This window comes from Balaenoptera physalus (assembly GCF_965194825.1).
Source record: "Balaenoptera physalus genome assembly, chromosome: 6".
In the NCBI taxonomy this organism is placed as follows: domain Eukaryota; kingdom Metazoa; phylum Chordata; class Mammalia; order Artiodactyla; family Balaenopteridae; genus Balaenoptera; species Balaenoptera physalus.
Genome location: NC_138885.1, coordinates 82,266,283 through 82,288,566, shown reverse-complemented (window position 1 = coordinate 82,288,566; position 22,284 = coordinate 82,266,283). Strand labels below are relative to the sequence as shown.

The following is a 22,284-nucleotide window of genomic DNA, read 5'->3' as shown; positions in this document are numbered from 1 at the left end:
ATTATATATATTTGACACAAGAATGTATCTGATATATAAAGAATCCTTCTTAAAATTTATAGGAAAATATCAAGTAGCCCAATAAGAAGAATGAGCGAAAGACTTGAACAGGCACTTCACAAAAGAGCTTATGCAAATGGTGAATAAATATATAAAAAGATGCTCAACTTGACTAAAGTGAGCAGTGAAAGCAAATTAAAACCAGAATGCAATAATGTAACATACCTCCAAAATGGGAAAAATAAATAAGACAAATAATACCAAGTGTTGGTGAGGATGTGGAGCAACTGGAACTCTCATATATTGCTGGTGGGAGTGTAAAGTGATACACTAATAACTGTCTGGGAATAGCTATTAATCCTGAATGTATAGCCTATGACAAGTCTAAGGTATGTATATTAAATAGTAATATATTCACCAAATGATATCTACAGAAATGTTCAGGACAATTTTAATAGCCCCAAACTGGGAGCAACCTGTCCACAGCAGAATATATAAATTGTGTTACATCCATACAATGAAATGCCATATAGCAATAAAAATGAAGAAACTACAAATACGTACAATGACAAGGATAAATCTCACAAACATAATATGGAATGAGAGAAGCAAAAACCAAAAGAACATATACTACATGATTCCACTGATACAGAGTTCAAAAGTTGGCAAAACTAATTTATGCTATTATAAGCCAGGTAGACTTCTGCTTCTGAGAAGATGAAGTAGACATACTTCTCCCTACTGCTCCTGCTAAGTACAACTAAAAATCTTGGACATTATATATAAAACAAACATAGAAGACTCTAAAACGTAGGCAGAAAAAGGCAGACCTGCTAGGGGACTTGATACCCAAAGGACAACACAACGATGAGTGGGGCTAAAGAACTCAGAAACGTTAATGAGGACAGACCAAAAAAAAAAAAAAAAAAAAGAACTGGGCCTCTCCAGCCAAAGAACCAGGAAAGGGCAGTCTAGAAAAACAGAAAGCTATAGATAATTGCTCTATTCCAGTTAAATACCACAGAGAAAGAAAAGCCTGTCCCACTCCCACCTCTACTAGCAAAGGCCAAATGGGGAACCTAGACTTCCACCTCCACCAGCTATAACAGAGGACCCCAACCCCTCAGCCGAGTTGGTGTCAGAGAAGGTCAAGTACGGGGCTGAGACTTTCATCACTGCTAGGAGGTAATGAGGCCACATCCCCACAGCAGTGTCGGTGGAGGCCACATGGGGAATCTGGACTTCCACCCCCACCTGTCAGATTGACAAGGCACCCTTTCCCCACTGAGGTGGTGTCAGAGGAGGCCCGGTGGAGAGTCAGAACTTTCACCACCACCCAGCAGTAACAAGATTACTCCCCCCTCCTCCACTGTGGTATCCACGGGAGGCCATGTGGGGAGCAGTAAAAAGGCACTCCTACCCCTCCCAGCCAGGGAGGTATCAGTGGACACCTAATCATGAGCCAGAACACCCATCTCTACTGCAGGCGTCAGCACAGGCTGAGTGGGGAACCTGGACTTCTACCTCCATCTGGCAATAATGAGGCAGCATCTCCCATTCCCTTGCCAGGGCAGTGTCAGAAAAAATCCAGCTAAAACAGAAGGCTTAAGTAAGATCCAGAGTCTCACAACATAAAACCCCAAGTGTCCAGGTTTCAATTAAAAAAACCATCATACCAAGAATCAGGAAGACCTCAAACTGAGTGAAGAAAGACAGTAGATGCCAACACCAAAATGAGAGGAATGTTAGAATAAGGTAACAAGGATTTTAAAACGGCTATCAAAAATGCTTCAACAAGCAATTACAAACATGCTTGAAACAAATGAAAAAAAAATAGAAAGTTGAAGCACAGAAATAGAAAGTCTCAGCAAAGAAATATAATATAAAAAGAAAAACAAAATGGAAGTTTTAGAACTGTAAAATACAATAACCAAAATATGAAAAACTCAATGCATGCACTCAACAGCAGAATGGAGGAGAGGGAAGAATCAGTGAGCTGAAAGAATAATAGGAATCATACAATCTGAACAACAGAAAGAAAATAGACTGAAAAAAATTAACAGAGCCTCAAGAACCTGTGGGACTATAACAAAAGATTGAACATTAATGTCATCAGAGTCCTTGAAGGAGAAGAGGAAAAGGGCAGTACTGAATTACTCAAAGGAATAAAGGCTGAAAACCTCTCAAATTGGCAGAAGACATAAACCTACAGATTCAAGAAGGTGAATGAATTCTAAACAAGAGAAACCCACACCAAGACACATCATAGTCAAACTATAAAAACCAAAGACAAAGAAAAAATCTTGACGGCAGAGACAGGAATCACAACTTACCAACAGGGGAAAAACTATTCAAATGATAGCAGATTTTTTATCAGAAACCATGGACACCAGAAGGAATACAATATTTTTTAAATGCCAAAAGAAAAGAATTATCAAGTGAGACTCCTGTCTCCAGAAAAAAAGTCCAAAACCCAGAAAACTATGGACCAATATCCCTATAAACACAGACACAAAAATCCTTAACTAAGTGTTAGAAAAGAAAATTTAGCAATATGTAGAAAGAATTGTGCATATGACCATGTGGGATTTATTCCAAGGATGCAAGCCTGGTGCAATATTTGAAAATCAATCAATGTAATCCATCATATAAACAAGGTAAAGAGAAAAAAGTATCATGGGGCTTCCCTGGTGGCACAGTGATTGAGAGCCCGCCTGCCGATGCAGGGGACGTGGGTTCGAGCCCTGGTCCGGGGAGATCCCACATGCCGCGGAGCAGCTGGGCCCATGCGCCACAGCTGCTGAGCCTGCGCTCTGGAGTCTGCGAGCCACAACTACTGAGCCCACGTGCCACAACTACGGAAACCCGCGTGCCTAGAGCCCGTGCTCCACAGCGGGAGAAGCCACCGCAATGAGAAGCCCGCGCACCAAAACGAAGGGTAGCCCCTGCTTGCTGCAACTAGAGAAAGCCCACAAGCAGCAGTGAAGACCCAGTGCAGCCAAAAATAAATAAATAAAATAAATAAATTTATTAAAAAAAAAGTATCATAATCCTATTAATTGATGCAGAAAAAAGCATTTGACAAAATTAAACACTCATTCAGGAAAAGTCTCAGAAAAATAGGAATAAAGGGGATCCTCCTCAACTTGATAAAGATCGCCTACAAAAACCCACAGGTAACATTACACTTAATGGTGAAAGACTGAATGCTTTTTCTCTAAGATAGGGAAGAAGGGAAGACTGTCTGGTCTCATCATTCTTATGCAACTTTGTGTTGGAAGTTCTAGCCAGCGCAATAAGGAAAAAGAAAGGAAACAAAAGGCATACGGATCAAAAAGGAAGAAACTGTCTCTATTTGCAGTTGGCATGACTGTCTATGTAGGAAATCCCAAAAAAGCTACAAAAGCGTCTAGAAAGAAGAAATATTTCAGTATAAATTAACAAAACATGTACAGGACTGTATGCTGAAAACTACAAAATGCTGATAAAAGAAATTAAAAATTTAAATAAATGGAGAACCATACCATGTTCATGGGGTGGAACACTCAACACAGTAAAGATTTCAATTATCCTCAAATTTATATACAGGTTTAACACAGTCCCTATCAAAATCCCAACAAGATTTTTTTGTGGATATAGGTGAGATTACTCTAAAATTTATCTGAAAAGGAAAGGGAACTAGAATAGCTAAAGCAATTTTGAAAAAGAAGATTTATTACTTAGCCACATACTAATCACCACTATGTGGTACTGGTGGAAGAACAGACACATAGATCAATGGAACAGAACAGAGAGCACAGGAATAAATCCACACAAATATGTCCAAGTGATATTTGACAAAGATGCAAAAACAATTCGATGGGAGAAAGATAAAAAACTTTTCAACAAATAGTGCTGGTGCAATCAGTCATCAATAGGCAAAAAATGAATGTCAACTTAAGTCTCATACCTTATATGAATACTCACTCAAAATGGATTCATGGATTTAAATGTAAAACTGTAAAACTTTTAGGAAAAAAAAACCTAGGAGAAAATCTTCAGGTTCTAGTGCTAGGCAAACGGTTCTTAGACTTAACACCAAAAGCATGACTCAAAAAACGAAAAAATGAACAATTAGACTTTATCAAAATTTGAAACTTTTGCTCTGTGAAAGGCTCTATTAAAAGAATGAAAAAACAAGCTATAAACTGGGAGAAAATATTTGCAAGCCACATATTCAACAAAGGGCTAGTATCTAGAATATGTCAAGAATTCTCAAAACTCAACAGAAAATATACCAAACAATCCAATTAGAAAACAGATAAGACATGAAGAGACATTTCACCAAAGAGAATATACAGGATATACAGATGCAAATAAACACACGAAAAGATGTTCATTGTCATTAACCGTTAGGAAAATGTAAATTAAAAACATGATACATCACTATACACCTATAAGAACAGCTAAAATAAAAATAGTAACACCACCAAATTCTGACAAGGATAAAGAGAAACTAAATCCCTCATACATTGCTGCTGAGGATGTAAAATGGTACAGCCACTCTGCAAAGCAGTTTGGCAGTTTCTTATAAATCCAAACACGTGACTACCACGTGACCCAGCAACTGCACTTCTGGGCAGTTATCCCAGAGAACTGAAAACTTATTTTCACACAGAAACCTGTACACAAATGTTTACTGCATCTTTTATCTGTAATAGCCGAAAACTGGAAGTAACTCAGATGTCCTTCATAGATGAATGGTTAAACAAACTGGTACCTCCGTACCATGGAAAATTGTTCAGCAATAAAAAGGAATAAATGACTGACACATACAATAACCTGAATGAATCTCCAGAGAATTATAAAGAGTGAAAAAAGCCAATCTCAAAAGATTATCCACTGTATGATTCCATTCATATATCATTCTCAGAGTGACAAAATTACTGAAATGGAGAACATATAAGTGATTGCCAGGGGTTCAGTAGGGAGTAGAGGTGGGAGGAAAGTGGAGGCGGCTACAAAAGGGCAACATGAGGGATCTAGTGGTGATAAAAATGGTCTGTATCTTGACTGTATCAATGTCAGTATCCTAGTTGTGCTATTATACTAAAGTTTTGCTATTATACTAAGGTTTGAAAGATGTTACCACTGGGGGAAAGTGGGTACTGGATAAATGCGCTATCTCTATTATTTCTTACAACTGTGTGTGAATCTATAATTATCTCAGAATAAAAAAGATTAATTAAAAACATTCAAGATAGTATTACCCTTGGGTGACGTAGCAGCTAGAAGGAGTTCTGGGGTCCTGATAATTTGGGGGTTTGGGGTTTTTTTGTTTTTGTTTTTATCTGAATCTTTATTAAATGGAAGTATTCACGTTATAAAAAGTCAGTGAACTATATTATTTTTCAACAACAAAAAAAGAACTTAAAATATGAAGCGAAAAAGAAAAGAGATGAAAGCAGGAGAGAAAAGACAAGACAAATATAGGATCACCCAGAAAGTCAAGTACCTAAAAAACAGGAACTCCAAGAGAAAAACAGAGAAAATTGAGAGATGGGAATCTTTTTAATTCAAGAAAATTTCTCCGAACTGAAAGATATATGAGTTGTCTGAAATGACCACGGAGTACTTAACACAGTGGATAAAATACATCCAAGCCAAAGTACATCATCAAGCTTTCAGAACATCAGAACAAAACAGACGGCCCTACAAACTTTCAGAGAATAAAATGTGTCACATACTAAGGATCAGGGACCAGAATGGCTTCAGATATCTCAACAACAACACTGGAAGCTGTACTCAACCCAATTATCATTCAAGTTTATAGGTAAAAGAAAGACATTTCACATATGCAATTTCTCAAAAGAAATGTACCTCTCATATACCCTTTCTCAGGTTGTGCACTGCCAAAACAAGGGAATAAAACAAGAGAGAGTAAGACATGGAATTTAGAAAATAAGAGAACTAACATAGGAGAGAGGCAAAGGGAATACGGCATTCTGGTGACTGGAGATCCCAGGATGACACAAAAGGCGGCCAGTGTAGCTGGGTCAGGTGTGCAGGTTCCAGGAGAGGCTTTGTCAGCAAAGTGACACCTGCAGAATACCAATACATCTGAATGTCCTAAGAGGAAATTTAGACCACTGGTGAAGAGTTTAGGGATGAATTACTGGTAAGTTTAGAGAAAGATAAACAAAACACTGTAAGAAAACAAAAAGTTGCACAAGAAAAGAAAAATAATCATAGTTTACTACATGTCTCAGCTTCGATCACAGAGTCATACTAATGTAAGTAGTGACTACTGAACTAACCAAAATTGCCACGTAACCATATGGGGAAGATAGGGAAATGAGAAGGCTGAATGGGCACAGAGAGCCGGGGCAGCATGGAGAGTAACTCTGTATCTTCCATAGTGGGAAGACAACAGATAACGCCTACATTCAAAAATCATGAATTAAGAATACAAGCTTTTTATTTCAAAATGCACTGGTGAATATCAAAATAATCACCTTAAAGGCAGAGAATGTAGTTGCCTCTGGAGGGAAAATGAGGAGGGATGTCGTAGAAGTCTGATTTAAAAAAATAAAAGAAACAAGTCTTGTAAACTTGCTAATTTTTTTTAAAAAGCTTTGTACATGCATAACTCACTTAAAAAATAAAAAGCAAAGCTAAAAAAGAAATATGCAGTCACATGGGCTTTGTCTTGGTACAAGATAATCAAAAGCAGCTGCTAGTATCTTTCTATCACAGACTAAAAATAGTTTTCAGAATTGTACAGAACGAATTCTGACTGCATGAATTCCTGTCAGGTGGCTTTTATTTAATTATCCTCCATAAATCAACTACTGCTTCTATAACAAGTAGGTCAGAGAAGGACACAAAGTTACCTTTAAAAAGCATAATTCCCAAATTGTTCAAGTGATGATGAAGAACTGAATCAACCTCCAAATGCTAATTCAAAGCTGCAAAATATATTACATTAGGAGGTTGATTTAAACCTCGATGAGTGACTTCCCCTAAACCATTCTTTCCTCTCCATCTGATTCAAATGATTTTTAATTATCATAGGTTATGCAAAGTTTCTCTTGTTAACATGAGTCCAGATGTTAAGTAGTTCTCAAAATATCAACAAATGCAAAGTAGTGAAGAAAATGTTCGTGTAATATGGCATTCAGTACCTTTTATATGAATGTCACATTCAGTAACTTTTATATGCACTTCAAATCTAAAAAGACAAACAAACAAAAAACTTTTAGTTTCAACTCTGGACATGAGTGTTTAGACTCAATATTTGCAGGTCATATTTAGATACTGATGAAAAGGAACTGAAATAATCACATTGTAAACATAGAAGCAAAATAAAGTATAACTATAGTCATCTGTGTAATCAAAGGATCAGGGACAAAAAAGAAACAAATGAACTCCCCCAAAAACCTCTGCATTTTAATAAAATTAAAATATGTCCCAAAGCAGGGCATGCTTTGGATGACTTAGATTACATTTAATTTGCCATACGGATTGATAGAATAAGTATAAGGAGCAGTTAGAATATTCACACGCTGTATGAAGTACTTAACCTGTTTACAAATCCAGGGGAGAATTTTTTTATTTAATAGTCCACCAACATGAACCCATTAAGCTAATGTTTTGTTTTAAACTTCTGAATCTTAAAGATTTTTCTTAAAGAAACTTTAAAGAAGAGAGAAGACATTTCAAATTATAAACAGAAATAAATCTATGAATTTCTCTAGAAAAATCTATATTACAGGTTTGCAGTTAATCCTACTTGGATAAGAAGCGCTTTTGTTTGTTTTTTAGAAAAGCAGAAAAGTTTTCTCACTTGGCACTCTCTAATGATAGTAATCAACATCATTACTATGAACATGTGTAACACAGCCTTTTAAAACCTGGAAGGGCATTCTACTAGTACCTACACTGAGTCATTAAAAAATAGTAGGTATTTCTGAATTATTGATGAGGGGTGATGAAATCATTCTTGTTAAAATTGATAGCTTTCTTCATTAAATATTTAAATTAAAGCTGCTCAAAAATACATTGAGTTATCCACAAATACATGAGTATGGAAATGGATTCAACTTCTGAAGAAAGAAAATCTTAAACCTGAATATATTACTTGGAATAATAATTGCCAAAGGTCAGCTCTGCCAACGCTATGATAATGTGTGCTCTAATGTAGCAGTGACATAACTACCAGTGATGGAGAGGAAACAATCCGTGGATTACACAGAAGGGACATTCCTCCTGGCACCACTGCTATCAACACGATGTTGCCCAGAGACCAGGACTGAAGCTGCAAAATGGGGAAATCCACTTCCTGAACCCTCAGAGCTAGCTCTACCCTGTCAACTCTTACTGACCACTCTCTATGCCTCTGAGCAATGTGAATCCCAGAGCAGAACTCTAATCACTGCTGCAATGTATTCCTAACACAGACATACAGAAGCTCCTCTAAATAAGCCTTCGCATCCTGGTATTTACATACTATACTGTGAACATTCAGTTCAACCCCCAGCATTTTCCAGAATAGAGCTTTCCTCAGAAGCACAGCACTCAATGTCAATTCCAACAGATCTTTTTTCAATAAGGATTGCTTTAGCATCTGCTACACATTTAGCCTATGTCATGAAAAAGAAATATAAGTTTGGTTTTACAACAGTTACACATGCTACAAGGGCATTAAGGTGTGCAAAGGTGAATGACTATTTTGGAACCTTCCTCTTCCTTTTGGAGCATTTTGACGTGGCTCCTTTATGGCTACATCAAATTGCAAAAGAATCAAACTACTTCTAGTTTTGTCAGCCCCGATTCTTCGGAGTCCAGTTTGAGCCCCGCAGGCACTCAGTGCTACACCCACAGGCTCCCCACAGCTGCTAGCGACAGCATTCCACTTGGACTGAAACTCCTCCCGGAACCCAGAACCTGCTGTCCTTGTCATTCTTGATGGACCTTTCCCAGGCTCACAGCAAAACCTGTCTGCTAGGTGACAAACTGATTCATACAGTGGTTAATTCACAGCCTGTGGTTGTCCCCCTTGGACAACATTTTTGTATTTTAATAAGGGTTTTCAGTGGGCTATATTATTCTCACTATTATTACTAACTACACCACCACAACACTTAAACAACACTTGCTATGGGCTTAAAATGTACTAACTCATTATTCCTCACAACAGTTCTCTGGGGTAAACATGATTACTTTCCTCACTTTACAGATGAGGAAACTGAGGCACAAAGAAGGTAAATAATTACCCCAACGTCACATAGGGAATATGCAGCAGAGCTGGGATTCAAATCCAGACAGTCTGTGCTCTTAGCAGGTACTGCCTGTCAACCCACTGTGCCGCTACTAGACAAAGAGGTCTTGGGCCTCCAAGACGTTATAGTTGACAAGGTGAGCCCAAAACACAAGGAAGATTTAAATGACAAGTCAGAGGAATAATACAAGAGAAGTCACAGAACACTGCATAATTAACCAAAAATGTTACTGATAACAGGGGTGCTTCTGGAGTTCAGAGTAGAGAGTCCAAACTCCAGATGGGAGTTGTCGAGAGAATGAGGGACTTAACTTGAACCTTGAAAGATGTGTACGATTTGCCTTAGACAAAGGATGGAAAAACTACTCCAGGATGGGGGAAAGAAAAGACAGCAAGAGATCCTTACAAGGTTAATACTGGGGCTGAAGGGCAAACGAGGCTAGCAAACAGCAGTAGATTACAGATGCCCTCAAGTATCAAGCTGAGGGATGACTGGGTAGAATACAAAATACTACATTAGAGAGTTATAGTGAAGATAAAGACATGCTTTTTTTTTTTAATCCCACAAGCATGAATTTAACACCAACCATTAAATGGGATACATGCTTGGTGACCAATAATTCAAATGGTGTAAAGACGCAGTCCCTGCTATCAAATCCAGTGGAGAGAAAGAGAGGCAGGGGTCTCTCCACAACCATAACCTGCTGTGCCAAATGTTAAAATAGGTGCAAGCACGGGTGACACAGGAGTCTCTGGGGTGGGGCCTTAAGGGGAGCCTTAGCGGATGAGTAAGCGTAACCCACAAAGGAGGACCACGGGAGGTGCTGATCAAGAAAGGCCTTCTGCACGATGCCAAGGGGTTCCTGAGTCGGGAGTGAGAGACTGGCCGAGATTGGGATCCTAGCTCGGCCACTGTCAAGTTCTGTGGCCTTGGGAAAGCTTTTAACTTCTCTAAGTCTTACTCTTCCTCATCTACAAAATAAGGAACATAATAATATTTTTCCGTTAGGGTAGCCGTGAGGATGAAAAAGGATAATGCGTGTTGAGCTCTTAGCACAGCGCCTGATACCTAAGAACTTGTGCGTATTATGTATTTTGAGTATAATGGGGAGCCTCCAAAGAGAACTGAACGGGAGAGTAGAAGGGCCACATTTGTATTTTACAAAGATCATTATAGCTTCAGTGTGGAAAATAGACTGGCAGGGTTCTGCCACTGCAACCTCTACTAAGGATTCCCTAACATCTGACCTTCTATTTTAGTGTAACACTAATTGCAAATACTGATATCCTGTGATGGAATCATTTTAGACAGTACTTTATGAACTGAATCTAAGGCAATTTTTTATAACATCTGGAAATACAATAAACTTGCAGTATTTTCCTGACTCCTTCCTCTACTTCTGAAGATTACTCCCACACCTGAGCTGTTGCATGATGTAGGGGTAATTTTATTGCTCTTTTTATAGATATTTCCTGTTTGCCCAACTAGATCATAAACTCTTTGAGGGAGGAATCCAGTACTTAGCATACTGCCCTTTATTCTTGTAAGCGCTCAATAAATATTGGCTATTTTTGACAAATACCTGATGGCAAAATACACATAAGATTTTACTAAAGCTTAAGGTGACAGACATTAATTTTAGGAAGTGCAGAGAGAAGTCTCAGTTGCTCTCCTGGCTTTGACAAAGCACTGCCTCTTTGAGCCTCCCTTTCCTCATTGTAAAATGGAGACTAAAAACACAAACCAGAGTCAATTAACTCTGAGGGGTTCTAGGGCTTAAATGAAATAATGGATGAAAAAGCATTTTTCTAACTCAAAAGCAACATAGCAACCTTCGGTGGCGGTGGTGGCTGTGATCTCATGCCAGGGCATGATATTTCATTACAATGCTGGGCCTTATTTTACAATCACTCCAAAAGCATTCTTCCCAAGTGATCTCGTAATCCCTGGCACCACCCTTGAACCCCGGAACCCAGCTAGCATTTTATCCATCATGCCTCATGAATTTACATCCATATCCATTTCCATGACCACAGCCTAGTTGGGAGGTGGGATGGGTGCACAGGCTTATTAGAGAACACATTGTTGGATTATGGACTAGAATGATAATTAAGTATCCACAGCAAGAAATAACTATTCATTTAAAATATAGCCCCCTGGGACTGAGTGAACTGATGAGGATGATTATAATTTTTGTGACTTTCTGTTTGAATAAAAAAAAAAATCCCACAAGGACTCAGAGGCAAAAAATATACAAATCAATTTTCACTGCAAAGTAAAGGAGGTGTTACAGTGGAGGATTACTGGACTGAATGTCAATATTATGACACAGTATGAGTGTGTTTCGTGTTTGGTTGCTTTTGTTGTGGTCATCCATTTACAATGCTTGGTGTCAGTCTATTTATCTCTTGTAAAAATAAAATACAGTGTGTGTGTGTGAAAAATAAAATAATAACCAGGTGTCTTTGGGCAAGTTATGTTACCACTCAGGTCAGTGTCCGCACCTGTAAAGTGGGAACAGGGGCACAAGCCCAGCCTATTTCACTGGGCGATTAAGAGGATTGACTGTGCTTAGAAAGGGTGTCATGTCATAACTGAGAGGGTGAGCACTAGAGGCTGAAAGATGAGTTTTGAAGCGATTACTAGCCACATGGCTTTGGCCAGGTTTCTAACCTCTTCACCTCTTAGGTTTTACATTTATAAATTTGTAAATCTCATTCGCACTAAACTCTTAGGATTGCTGTAAGGAATAGATGGAAAAATGCATGTGACAGGTTAATAGGGCTGGTACATGGTAAGCGCTTAATAAATTGTAACTTTAAGAAAAAAATAAAAAAATAAAATATAGCCCCCTGGGACTTCCCTGGTGGTCCAGTGGTTAAGACTCTGCACTCCCAATGCAGGGGGCCCGGGTTCCATCCCTGGTCAGGGAACTAGATCCCGCATGTCCCAACCCAGAGCCCACGTGCCGCAACTAAAAAGATGCCGCAGGCTGCAGCGAAGATCCCGCGTGCCTGTGCCGCAACTAAGACCTGGCGCCACCAAGTAAATAAATACTAAAAAATTTAAAAACTATAGCCACCTTAGGAACACTTTAATTATATCTGTAACATAATAAATGTGAAAGAAAGGAGATGAAGCCTACTCTAACATATTTCCCTTCACCTACTAAGATGGTAAAAAGAACAAATTATTTTCACGGGGGGTAGGGTGGGGGGCGCAGGGGCGTGGCATAGACTTTAACCCTAAAGGTGGTTTTAGTAATAAAAGCCAAGGGGGTTTTCACTTTCACTTTGTGGAAGACACATTTGAATGTCAATAAAAAATTTGTAATGTAGGTCCTTAGACCTTATCAACCATCACGGAAGCAGATTTCTATTCATTCGTTTTAGGCTTTTGATTAAATATTGTGCCAAGAGCTTACAGTATAAATTTGAAGCAGGCCCCCGAACCTCGTTTCCTTCTCAAATAAACTTCCTAATACTACCAAATGTCAAATAGATAGCTAGTGGGAAGCAGCCGCAAGCATAGGGAGATCAGCTCGGTGCTTTGTGACCACCTAGAGAGGTGGGATAGGGAGGGTGGGAGGGAGATGCAAGAAGGAGGAGATATGGGGACATATGTATATGTATAGCTGATTCATTTTGTTATGAAGCAGAAACTAACACACCATTGTAAAGCAATTATACTCCAATAAAGATGTTAAAAAATAAATAAATAAAACAAGCCCAGTGTGAGGAACAAGTAACAGTTCATAGTACAGCATGGAAGAAAAAGGTTTTTTAAAATATATTTATATCTTGTTTCTCCAACCAAAAAAAAAAAAAATCCAATAGGTGTTGAAAATAGGAAGTAAAATTAATTGAATATGCTGCTGCTGACACTCTGCATTTGTCAAGAAGGAAAACAATGTAAGGATTTAAGGGGGCCACAGAAACTTTGTAAAAATAGAACCAGTGCATAGTCATCTCTCTCTAAACCAAAATCAATAGCCAGACACGGCAATGAAATTGTTTAAAATAACCAAACTCCTGAACAGCCAGGTTTCCAATATTCATTGTACTTCAATTGCTGAAGCTTAGAAACCATTTTCCCATTGAAATAATCTTACAAATAGTGGTGGTACTCAGATTACTGAACCAAGAGTGCTAACCTCAGTGTTACAAAGCGCATAACTTCAAAATTGGGGGAAATTCTTCTACTTTTCAATCTGGAATGCCAGCAACAGGTCTCGAAAGACAAGCCCACCCAGAGCTTCCCTACCCACTCCCCTCCAGCCATGAGCCACAGAAGTGGGCATGGACTCACCGGCCACTGGCTTCCTCCAGGGCAACAGTTCTAGCCTGTGGGAGCCATGGAGTTACTGCCAGTGGTCTTTGAAAGCACTGAATAAATGTGTCATACATACATGTTCCACTCATTTTCAAATGTATATTGATGCTACCATCATACATGTATTTCTCTAATAAACGTTTATGCAATTCCTATTAGCTTTCCAACATTATGCAGTTTCTCAGATTGGGAACCCTACAAGTGCAATTATTTTCATGTGGGAGCCTGAGAACTATGCCAGCATTGCAACGGTGTCTTCAAACACCTTCTAGGTAATAGAACAGGTACCGGGTTAGAAGAGGAGAGAAAGAGGGAAGGCTGGAACCTGGTCAGCACGGGCACAGGCCACAGTGAAAGCAGAAGCCACAGCAAGTCAACTCTTGTCATTTGAATACTGTCTCTATTATCAAATTATTTGCTATTTTAATGATTATAAACACAATTTTTGTTTCTTTGCCAAGAAGCTAACACAGAAAAATCTTAGCTTATCTTTTTTTTTCTTTTCTTATCTTTTCAAAGTATAAAACAAAGACTTTTTTAAAGACTGACATTGAAAGCTACGTTGTTTACTTAAAGTTTTAGATTTTCCTCTATAAATTATTGCTTGCTATACTTGAGAAGCAATTAATACAGAATATATATGAGTAAAAAAGAAATTAAAATTCTATTAAAATGCTTTTTGGTTTTTTTTAAACCTAGTTATGTGAATGCCTGTTCTATACACACAGACACACATTTAATTTTTTTTTCAAATCTTTTCAGAAAAGGACTTGGGCAAATACGATTAGTATAGGACTACGGGTCCAAAATCTAAAAATACTAGGAATACAGGAAAAGTAGACTGTGGAAAAATAAGAATTATAATGAGAAATAAAAATACAACTCCAGGTATTGGTACTATAACACGTATATGTATGTAAAATAATGCTATATTTATAATGGGTGCTTGATAAATGCTTATTCAATAAAAGACTGGTATTATTATGTGGCTATTCTGGCGTATTAGACACTGAGAAACTTAAGAGGCTTAAAGAGTATACAGTCTATCTATAAGACAAGGCATTCTAAACAGAAATTTATAGGTGTTTCTTTCTCAGACATATCTTTTACGAGTTTACAATCTAGATGAAAATACAGACCTCAAAGTTTAAGATACATTCTTCTATAGACATGTAGCTACCGTCAATGACTCTTCTTTATATCCCCTAAGCACACTATAGTCTAAAATAATCATTTATATCCTAAGCACATTCCAGCATATGTAATCTAAAATTATCTTGCTTCTTATGCTGTTAGGACTCTGATAAACTGAGAAGTACCAAGTGCTATCAGTTTCTTTCAGAAAAAGATTTATTACCTAGCCCATTAAAGAAATGAGATACTTCAATAAACATGCCATACTAATATTTTTGAAAATGAGATTATTCAATGCTGGTAAAGATGAAGATCGATAGTCACTCTCATTAACTGAGAGTAGAAGTATAGTCTTTCTAGAAGGCAAGGATTTAAGTGTATGGATGTTTATCATAATGATCAAAACTGAAACGAAGTGAGCAATCAGTAATAGAAACAGTTAAATAAATTATGGTATGTCCACATGAGAGAAAAATAGAAACTTACATCCACAGGATGGAAAAACTGAAGTTAATTAATAGAACTTAAATAGAATTAATAGAATATGGGGAAAAGCTCATGATCTGTGCACTGCATTAAGTGAAAAAAAGCAAGACACAAACCTGTATATATTGTAAGAGTTTATATTTGTAACTCTATGTACTTCATAAGAACTATACTTTAGAAAAAGATATGAAAACAATACCAAAATATTACTAGGGGTTATCTCTCAGAAGTAAAATTAGGAGTTACTTTAATTTTTTCTTAGACTTTACTGGATTTTTCTCCAATGAGCATATATCACTTTTAAAATATATATTTGGGACTTCCTTGATGGCACGGTAGTTAAGAATCTGCCTGCCAATGCAGGGAACACAGGTTCGAGCCCTGGTCCAAGAAGATCCCACATGCCTTGGAGCAACTAAGCCCGTGCGCCACAACTACTGCGCCTGCGCTCTAGAGGCCGCGAGCCACAACTACTGAGCCGCGCACCTAGAGCCCACGTGCCACAAGGAAGAAAAGCCACCCCAGGGCGCAGTGGTTGAGAATCTGCCTGCCAATGCAGGGGACACGGGTTCGAGCCCTGGTCTGGGAAGATCCCACATGCTGCGGAGCAACTAAGCCCGTGAGCCACAACTACTGAGCCTGCGCGTCTGGAGCCTGTGCTCCGCAACAAGAGAGGCCACGATAGTGAGAGGCCCGTGCACCGCGATGAAGAGTGGCCCCCACTTGCCGCAACTAGAGAAAGCCCTCGCACAGAAACGAAGACCCAACACAGCGAAAAATAAAATAATTACTTAATTAATTAATTTAAAAAAAAAAAAGAAAAGCCACCTTAGTGAGAAGCCCACGCACCACAACGAAGAGTAGCCCCTGCTCGCCGCAACTAGAGAAAGCCTGCGCGCAGCAACGAAGACCTAACGCAGCCAAAAAATAAATAAATACGTTTTTGAAAAAATAATAAAATAAATAAATAAAATACATATTTAAAAGGCATTATTTGAAATACAAGGTATCTGAGTGATAACTGGGACACCTTGACCCTGTAGTTACTGGAAGGTCACTTGGAGGTGCTCAGTTGAAGTCTGCCTATCCTTGTGCTGATCCTGCTCACCAGTAGAACAACTGAAAGGGCCAGTTATACAAGAGCTTTGAGATACTCTTAAAGATATTACACCTTCAAAAAGGAGAACCTCATTAATAGGAAATAAAATTTAAAAGTGTGTCATTTTTACCCCTTTGATACTCTTGTATTCAAACTCCCTCATAAAGGTGAATTTGGGCTCCATCTGTTCATCAGTTAAACACAATTCCACAGAAAGCATTTTGAAATAGAAGAAGGCACTCCACAATAGCTACAGAAGCTTGGCTATGGTGGATCAGATCAGTGCACTTCTTTAAAAGTCATAGATAGTGTCCACATCGCTCTGTATGGTTCTGCTTTAAGTGTTTAGTGCGGGGCTTTGGGGCTTGGCTCTGTTGAGCGAGGCCTTATTTACCTTGGGCCAAGTGTGTTCTACCTTAACCTTGGGCCTAAAAAAGCCCAGAGCAGTTATAGGAGAAGAATTCGCCACATGGCTCATAGGGACTCACTCCTCCTCTGTTCTGGGGCTCAGAGTTCCCCTGGGAGTCCTGGACTCTGCCGCTCCATTTCCGCTCTTCACCCCACATGGCCACGTGGGGAAAGTGGGGTGGGGGGCACCCAGGTCTCTCTACAGAACCACGCGGGGAGTTGACTACTAGCCTAGGCTTCTCACTCACTTTCGCTGGGCACAATTAACCCACAAATCAGGTTTGTTGAGACAACACCAGTTCCTCTTTCCAGTTCCCCTTTTATCCCCAACAAAGCCACACCAGAGCTCCCTCGGCCACTGCTGACTCATAACGTCCCATCTCCCTCTCCCCCAAGATCCACTCTTGGTCTCACATCAAAACATTTCCTCAGAGTCATTCAAAGCTGGACTTCCCTGTTTTCTACTTGCACATCATTCCCTGAATTTGTCTCCCCTACTCAAACACAGGCCAGAACAAATGTCAAAAAAGATGTCTCGGCCATCCTTTACTCAATCCTCTTTTATATCTCTGGAATACGGTTTTTGTAAGAGCCTAGATTTCTTCCCATCTTTGCCCCATTCTCTCCCCTTCCTAAATACAGCAGGACCACTAGGTCACAAGGCAATACAGGCCAGTCATTCACATTTCCAAACCTTAACTCTCTTCAACACAATCATCAGCACATCTATGGCTCAGCCATATTCACATTACAGTAGACAAAGGCAGATGAAAGCTACTTTTAATACACAACATTTGGGGTATTTTTTGTTGGTGCTGAGGTAGGGGTGTGTGTGTGTGTGTTTGCATGCTATTTAGAGCCACAAACTAGCTTGCAAACCAGAGTTGCAATAGCTATAGCAGACACATATTAATATATAGGTTCAAAGTTTAGGTGTTCCACATTTTTTATGTTTTGGTTTGGTTTAGTTTTCTATTGGGCTCAGCGCCAATAAATCAATATCTTAGCAAATGACTCTGATAGTCCAAAAGCTACCCAGCCAAGTAACTTAATTTAAACAATGCCATTTTACAAAGTAGTAAATAAGCATCTTATAAATACAGAGAAGGAAAACCAGCTACAAAGCAAAGCTACTGAAACCCAACAATAGGGCTAAGTACAGGATAACATGTCATTCAGGATTTAGGACAACAAATCAGGCTGACACAGGCATTCTCACCCTCCAAAATGCCAGTAAAGTATAATAAATGGCCAAAGACAGCTAATGTTGGGGTAATTAAACATGGAGGAATCATATCCAAATGGAATGTTCTTGATGGAGACATTAAGGGTGTTTTCTTTGCCCCACAGAGAATTCACAGCAGACGTGTACGTCTGCATTTCCCAGGAATCCACAATGCTGTGCCCTGGGAAATAACACATTCATTTTGCTTTGAGGAGAAGGTTTTACCAAAACTGGCTTTGTACTAGGGTAGGATTTTGCACCTGATTTCTGGGTTTAAAGAGAACCTACTGAGCAACAAAGTTTCCTAAATCAAAAGACTGAGATTTCCCTCAGCCCAAAACATAATTAGAACCTTAAATGAAACGTTGGATGACACCTAAAATTGTCAGAATATCTCTTCTGCAAAATAATTTTACAATTATGTTTTTCTCGGGATTGCCTATTACGTTTATAATGAACCAACCTTATTCACTTTTCCTTTGGGTACAAAACACAAGGAAGAATGTGTTTTCTTGATTCTGAAAAGTCTGAATGTATTTGATTCTGGACTTCTAAGTCTGAGCAGGGAAATGTATTAATTTTTAAGGATTCTAAGCAATGATTTTTATTAGTATTACATAGAACAGAATTGTGGGATTTGTATATATACATCGGTATGTATATATACACATCAGACAAGATTATGTACATATATGCATATGTATATGTATCTATACATATATATGTATGTTTATATATGCATCAGACTAGATTAACTTGACAACTTCCTGCTCCTGAAATTATGTTACTAAAAATAATTACACCTGAAGTCATCCAGAATGCCGTAATTTCAGGAAATGACACAGCAGGTAAATTTATTTCTCCTACTCCTACCTTCTACATAAAGAACAATTATGCTTCCAAAGACAGCCACCACTAGCAAGAGCAGGAAGAAATTCTTATCACCCTATCCAGCAGGTAAATTGGGGTGGGTGCACCAAAGCATTCTTATTGGGGAGGAAAATTGGGGGTGCTGGAGAACACCCTATAGATACTGTTAGAAAAGGTAAAACTTAGTCATCCAAGACTCGTCACCCTTTGCTCCTACACATGCAATTCCCAGAATACCACCTTCCTCTTTGATCTCCTGAGTCTCATATTTCAGTTCTCTAACATTACAGAGTTTAGGCACATTCAATTTTTTTATTTTTGATTTTTATTAAGTGAGTCAATTCTATTCCTTTTCTCTTTTTAGTTTCTATAATAAAAGAACAAATGCTTGTTGCAAAAAAAAAAAAAAAAAGCTTTTTAAGCCCAAACATAACTTTATAAGGTAAAAAGTAAAAGTACCCTCTTCTCTTTACCATCTGAACCCACTTCCTTCAGGAAGCCACTGTCAACAGTTTGGAGACAACAAGGTATATGTGTGCTTGTATGATGGTTTGTATATAAATCTCTTCCTTTTTTCACTTACCATATCATGATGTTTTCCCAAGACAATGTGCCAAAGCAGCTAACAAATACATTTACATCTATTGCATTTCTCCCTTTCCCTACAATGAGACTGCTAAATCAAGATTTACTGAATATCAAAAGAAGTCAAACAAAAAACCTGTCAGCCTAATACTAAATATATCTGGTTATATTCATTTTTACACTTGCCTTCAACCTAAAAATGGTGAGAACAAATGGGTAAACATACATGCATAAATATATATGCACTATACAGATTATCTTACACAGATAAATGTTAACATATGTAATGTGTGTATGTTGAAATGAAATTAATTTTCAAAGGCAAGAAGCAAAGGAAGGCACCTGCGTAGGTGGTAAGACTTAATGGGTCCTGAATAGGGAGGGACACCGTGTGGAAATTTCCTGGGCTTTGGAGCCAGAGACACGGGGTCAAACCTAACTCCACCTCTTACTGATTATGTGGTTTGTGTAAGTTCCTTAACCATTCGAGCTTCCTTTTCATCATCCATAAAATGCGACAAGACTTATCTTACAGAGATATAGAAATTAAGTGTTTAAGATGGTGTCTTGAACATACTAAGTGCTCAAAAAATGCCTTATTACTGTTAATAATCCAGAAATTATATATGCTAGACTTGGTGATCCAATACCTCATATCACCAAATACCTGCAAACCTTGCTGTTTCGTTTATCTTTGTGTTTTGGTTTGCCTTCATGTTTTTACATTTACCTTATTCGTACAGATACAGAAAGTGCCTTAGAAATAAATTCCTGTAAACATGCTTAGTAGCTTTAATGCATTATTGAAATATGATCCTTTCTCCTCCTACTCCCCCAGGGGGTCTTGCCCTGGGCTCAGCAGCAATGTCCCAGCTTCCTCTTAAAAGCAATCTTAAGTTTTACTTACAACTTGTGGTAAACACAAGCCATCTGACTACCACAAAATAACTGAAAATATCTTCCGTGTCTGCTGACGACCATCAGCTTAAAGTGTCAAAAGCCGACCTTCCCAGTGAGGCGACTTCCTATCCTCTCCTTTCACTTAACAATGCCATCAATGATGCATACACCTTTAGCAGACTAGTGGCCATGTCTTGGGGAAGAGATGCCCTGCAGACACCAGAGGACTACCAAAAACACATCTGCTTTTATCACATGTCGTTGGTCAACTGTACGTCCACCCACCCTTTACATTCATTTATTTTGAAGAGGTTAGATTTCCAGAAGATCCTAAGCTTCTAGAACAACAATTAGGGGGAAGCTTGACCACTGTACTATCCAACCATCTCCTTTTACAGGTGAGAAAACTGAGGCTCAGGAAGATGTGACATGCCCAACAGCATACAAATATTTAGACACCAGTTGGGATTAAAACCTCAACTCTTCAAGGTTCTTTTCTACTACTAATAGGCAAGATTTCATCTGTTCCAGTAGCTCTGTAAAATGTTTAATTATTAAAGATTTTCGGATGAAAGGAAATGTTTGTGGTTGCGAATGCGTGTGGGAGAGGCGAAATGCACCGTGTGCTGGCCTTAAGGGTAATGAATCCACCTGCCTGTCCACGTGCAGATGGGATAAATGAAGGGGAAAGTCGCATTTGGAATTTTTCACCATCCTACTTAAATTTACAGGGAGCTGTGTAGGGGATACAAAGGACCCAAAAGGACCAGAAACCCCGACTGTTATCTCAAAATGGCTCTAGGGACATGTTAGGCCAGGCTGAAGTAAAGCAGCACGGAGGAGGGGAATTTCTCCCAGGATGATAGCAGACAAGGGAAAGAGGTATTTTTTTGCGTATTTATTCACCTGGGTAAGCAGACGCTGTCAATTTCCTCCTCTTGCCACCCAAGTGGCTACGTCCCTGCACTCGGACTGTCTGGTGTTCTCGCCTCCCTCTTTCTCCCGAGGACGGTTATGACAAGGGCGCGAGTGCGGCCGGGCCGAGAAGGGCCTGGACACTGGGGCGCAACCCTCACCCGGCACCCTGGCTGCTGCCGGCGACGGCTTCCTCGGGCAGCGCCTTTGTTTTCCCCACTGCAGTTACGTTTGCGGAAGTGCTGCCCGCGCCGGGCGCACCGGGGGTGCAGGCTGTAGCTGCCCTCAGCGCCCCAAAAGATGACAACCGACTCGGATCCAAGGGGAGGGAAGCAGTAGCGGGAGAGCGGGGCAGGGAGCGGAGACACCCCCCCCCACGCCTTGACGCCGGGGCCCTCCTCGGAAGCCCCTCCGCGACAGCAGGTGTGCGCGCCGCAGGGGGCTCCTCGCCCTCCGGCCGGGCCCGGCCCCTGCAGGGGAGCCCAGGGTGGGGCTACCCCGCCGCCCCGCCTAGCGCGCCCCCTTCCCCCGCGCGCCGGGCCCCGACTCACCTGCGGCGGGCGGGCGGCGGCGGCGGGAGCTCAGCTGCGCGGGGCGCGGGGAGCCATCTCCCCCGGGCGCGGGGCGGCGGCTCCGGGCGCCGGGGCGGCGGCTGTCGCGACGGCGCTGACCATCTCGGGCGGGTCACTGGTTCCTCGGGGGCTGCGGCGGGGCGGGGCGCGGCGGAGGGATGCGGGCCGGTGGGGGGACCGGGAGCGGCGAGCCGAGCACACCGGCCGGCGCGACCTTCTGTCCTCCTCCTCCTCTGGCCCGGCCTCCGCCGCTCGCTACCGGCTGGACCCGTTTCAGGGCTGAGCGCCGAGGACCCGCCGCCAGGTGCGGCGCTCCGCCTCCTGCGGCGGCGGCGGCGGCGGCGGATGCGTCGACGGCTGCTCCTCCCGGCCTCCCGCCAGCCCTGGCGGCCCCGGGGGACTCGCCGCCCCAGCTCTGCCGGGGAAGCGCGCCGCGAAGGGGGAGAGCAGACGCGAGGGTCTATCCCCAGGTCCCCCCACCCCGGGTCCCGGCTAAGA

At 40.4% G+C, this 22,284-nt stretch overlaps 1 protein-coding gene across 3 annotated transcripts in view; it reads right to left on the bottom strand.

Annotated features, from left to right (window-relative positions):
* The window catches only part of MFSD6 (major facilitator superfamily domain containing 6), a 70,640-nt gene extending 48,736 nt beyond the window's left edge, over positions 1-21,904 (bottom strand). For all 3 annotated transcript variants that reach the window (XM_082467047.1, XM_082467048.1, XM_082467049.1), the window contains exon 1: positions 21,766-21,904. The gene's annotated coding sequence lies outside the window, so the exon portion shown is untranslated. The remainder of the gene's footprint in view (positions 1-21,765) is intronic.
* Positions 21,905-22,284: the final 380 nt, after the last annotated feature.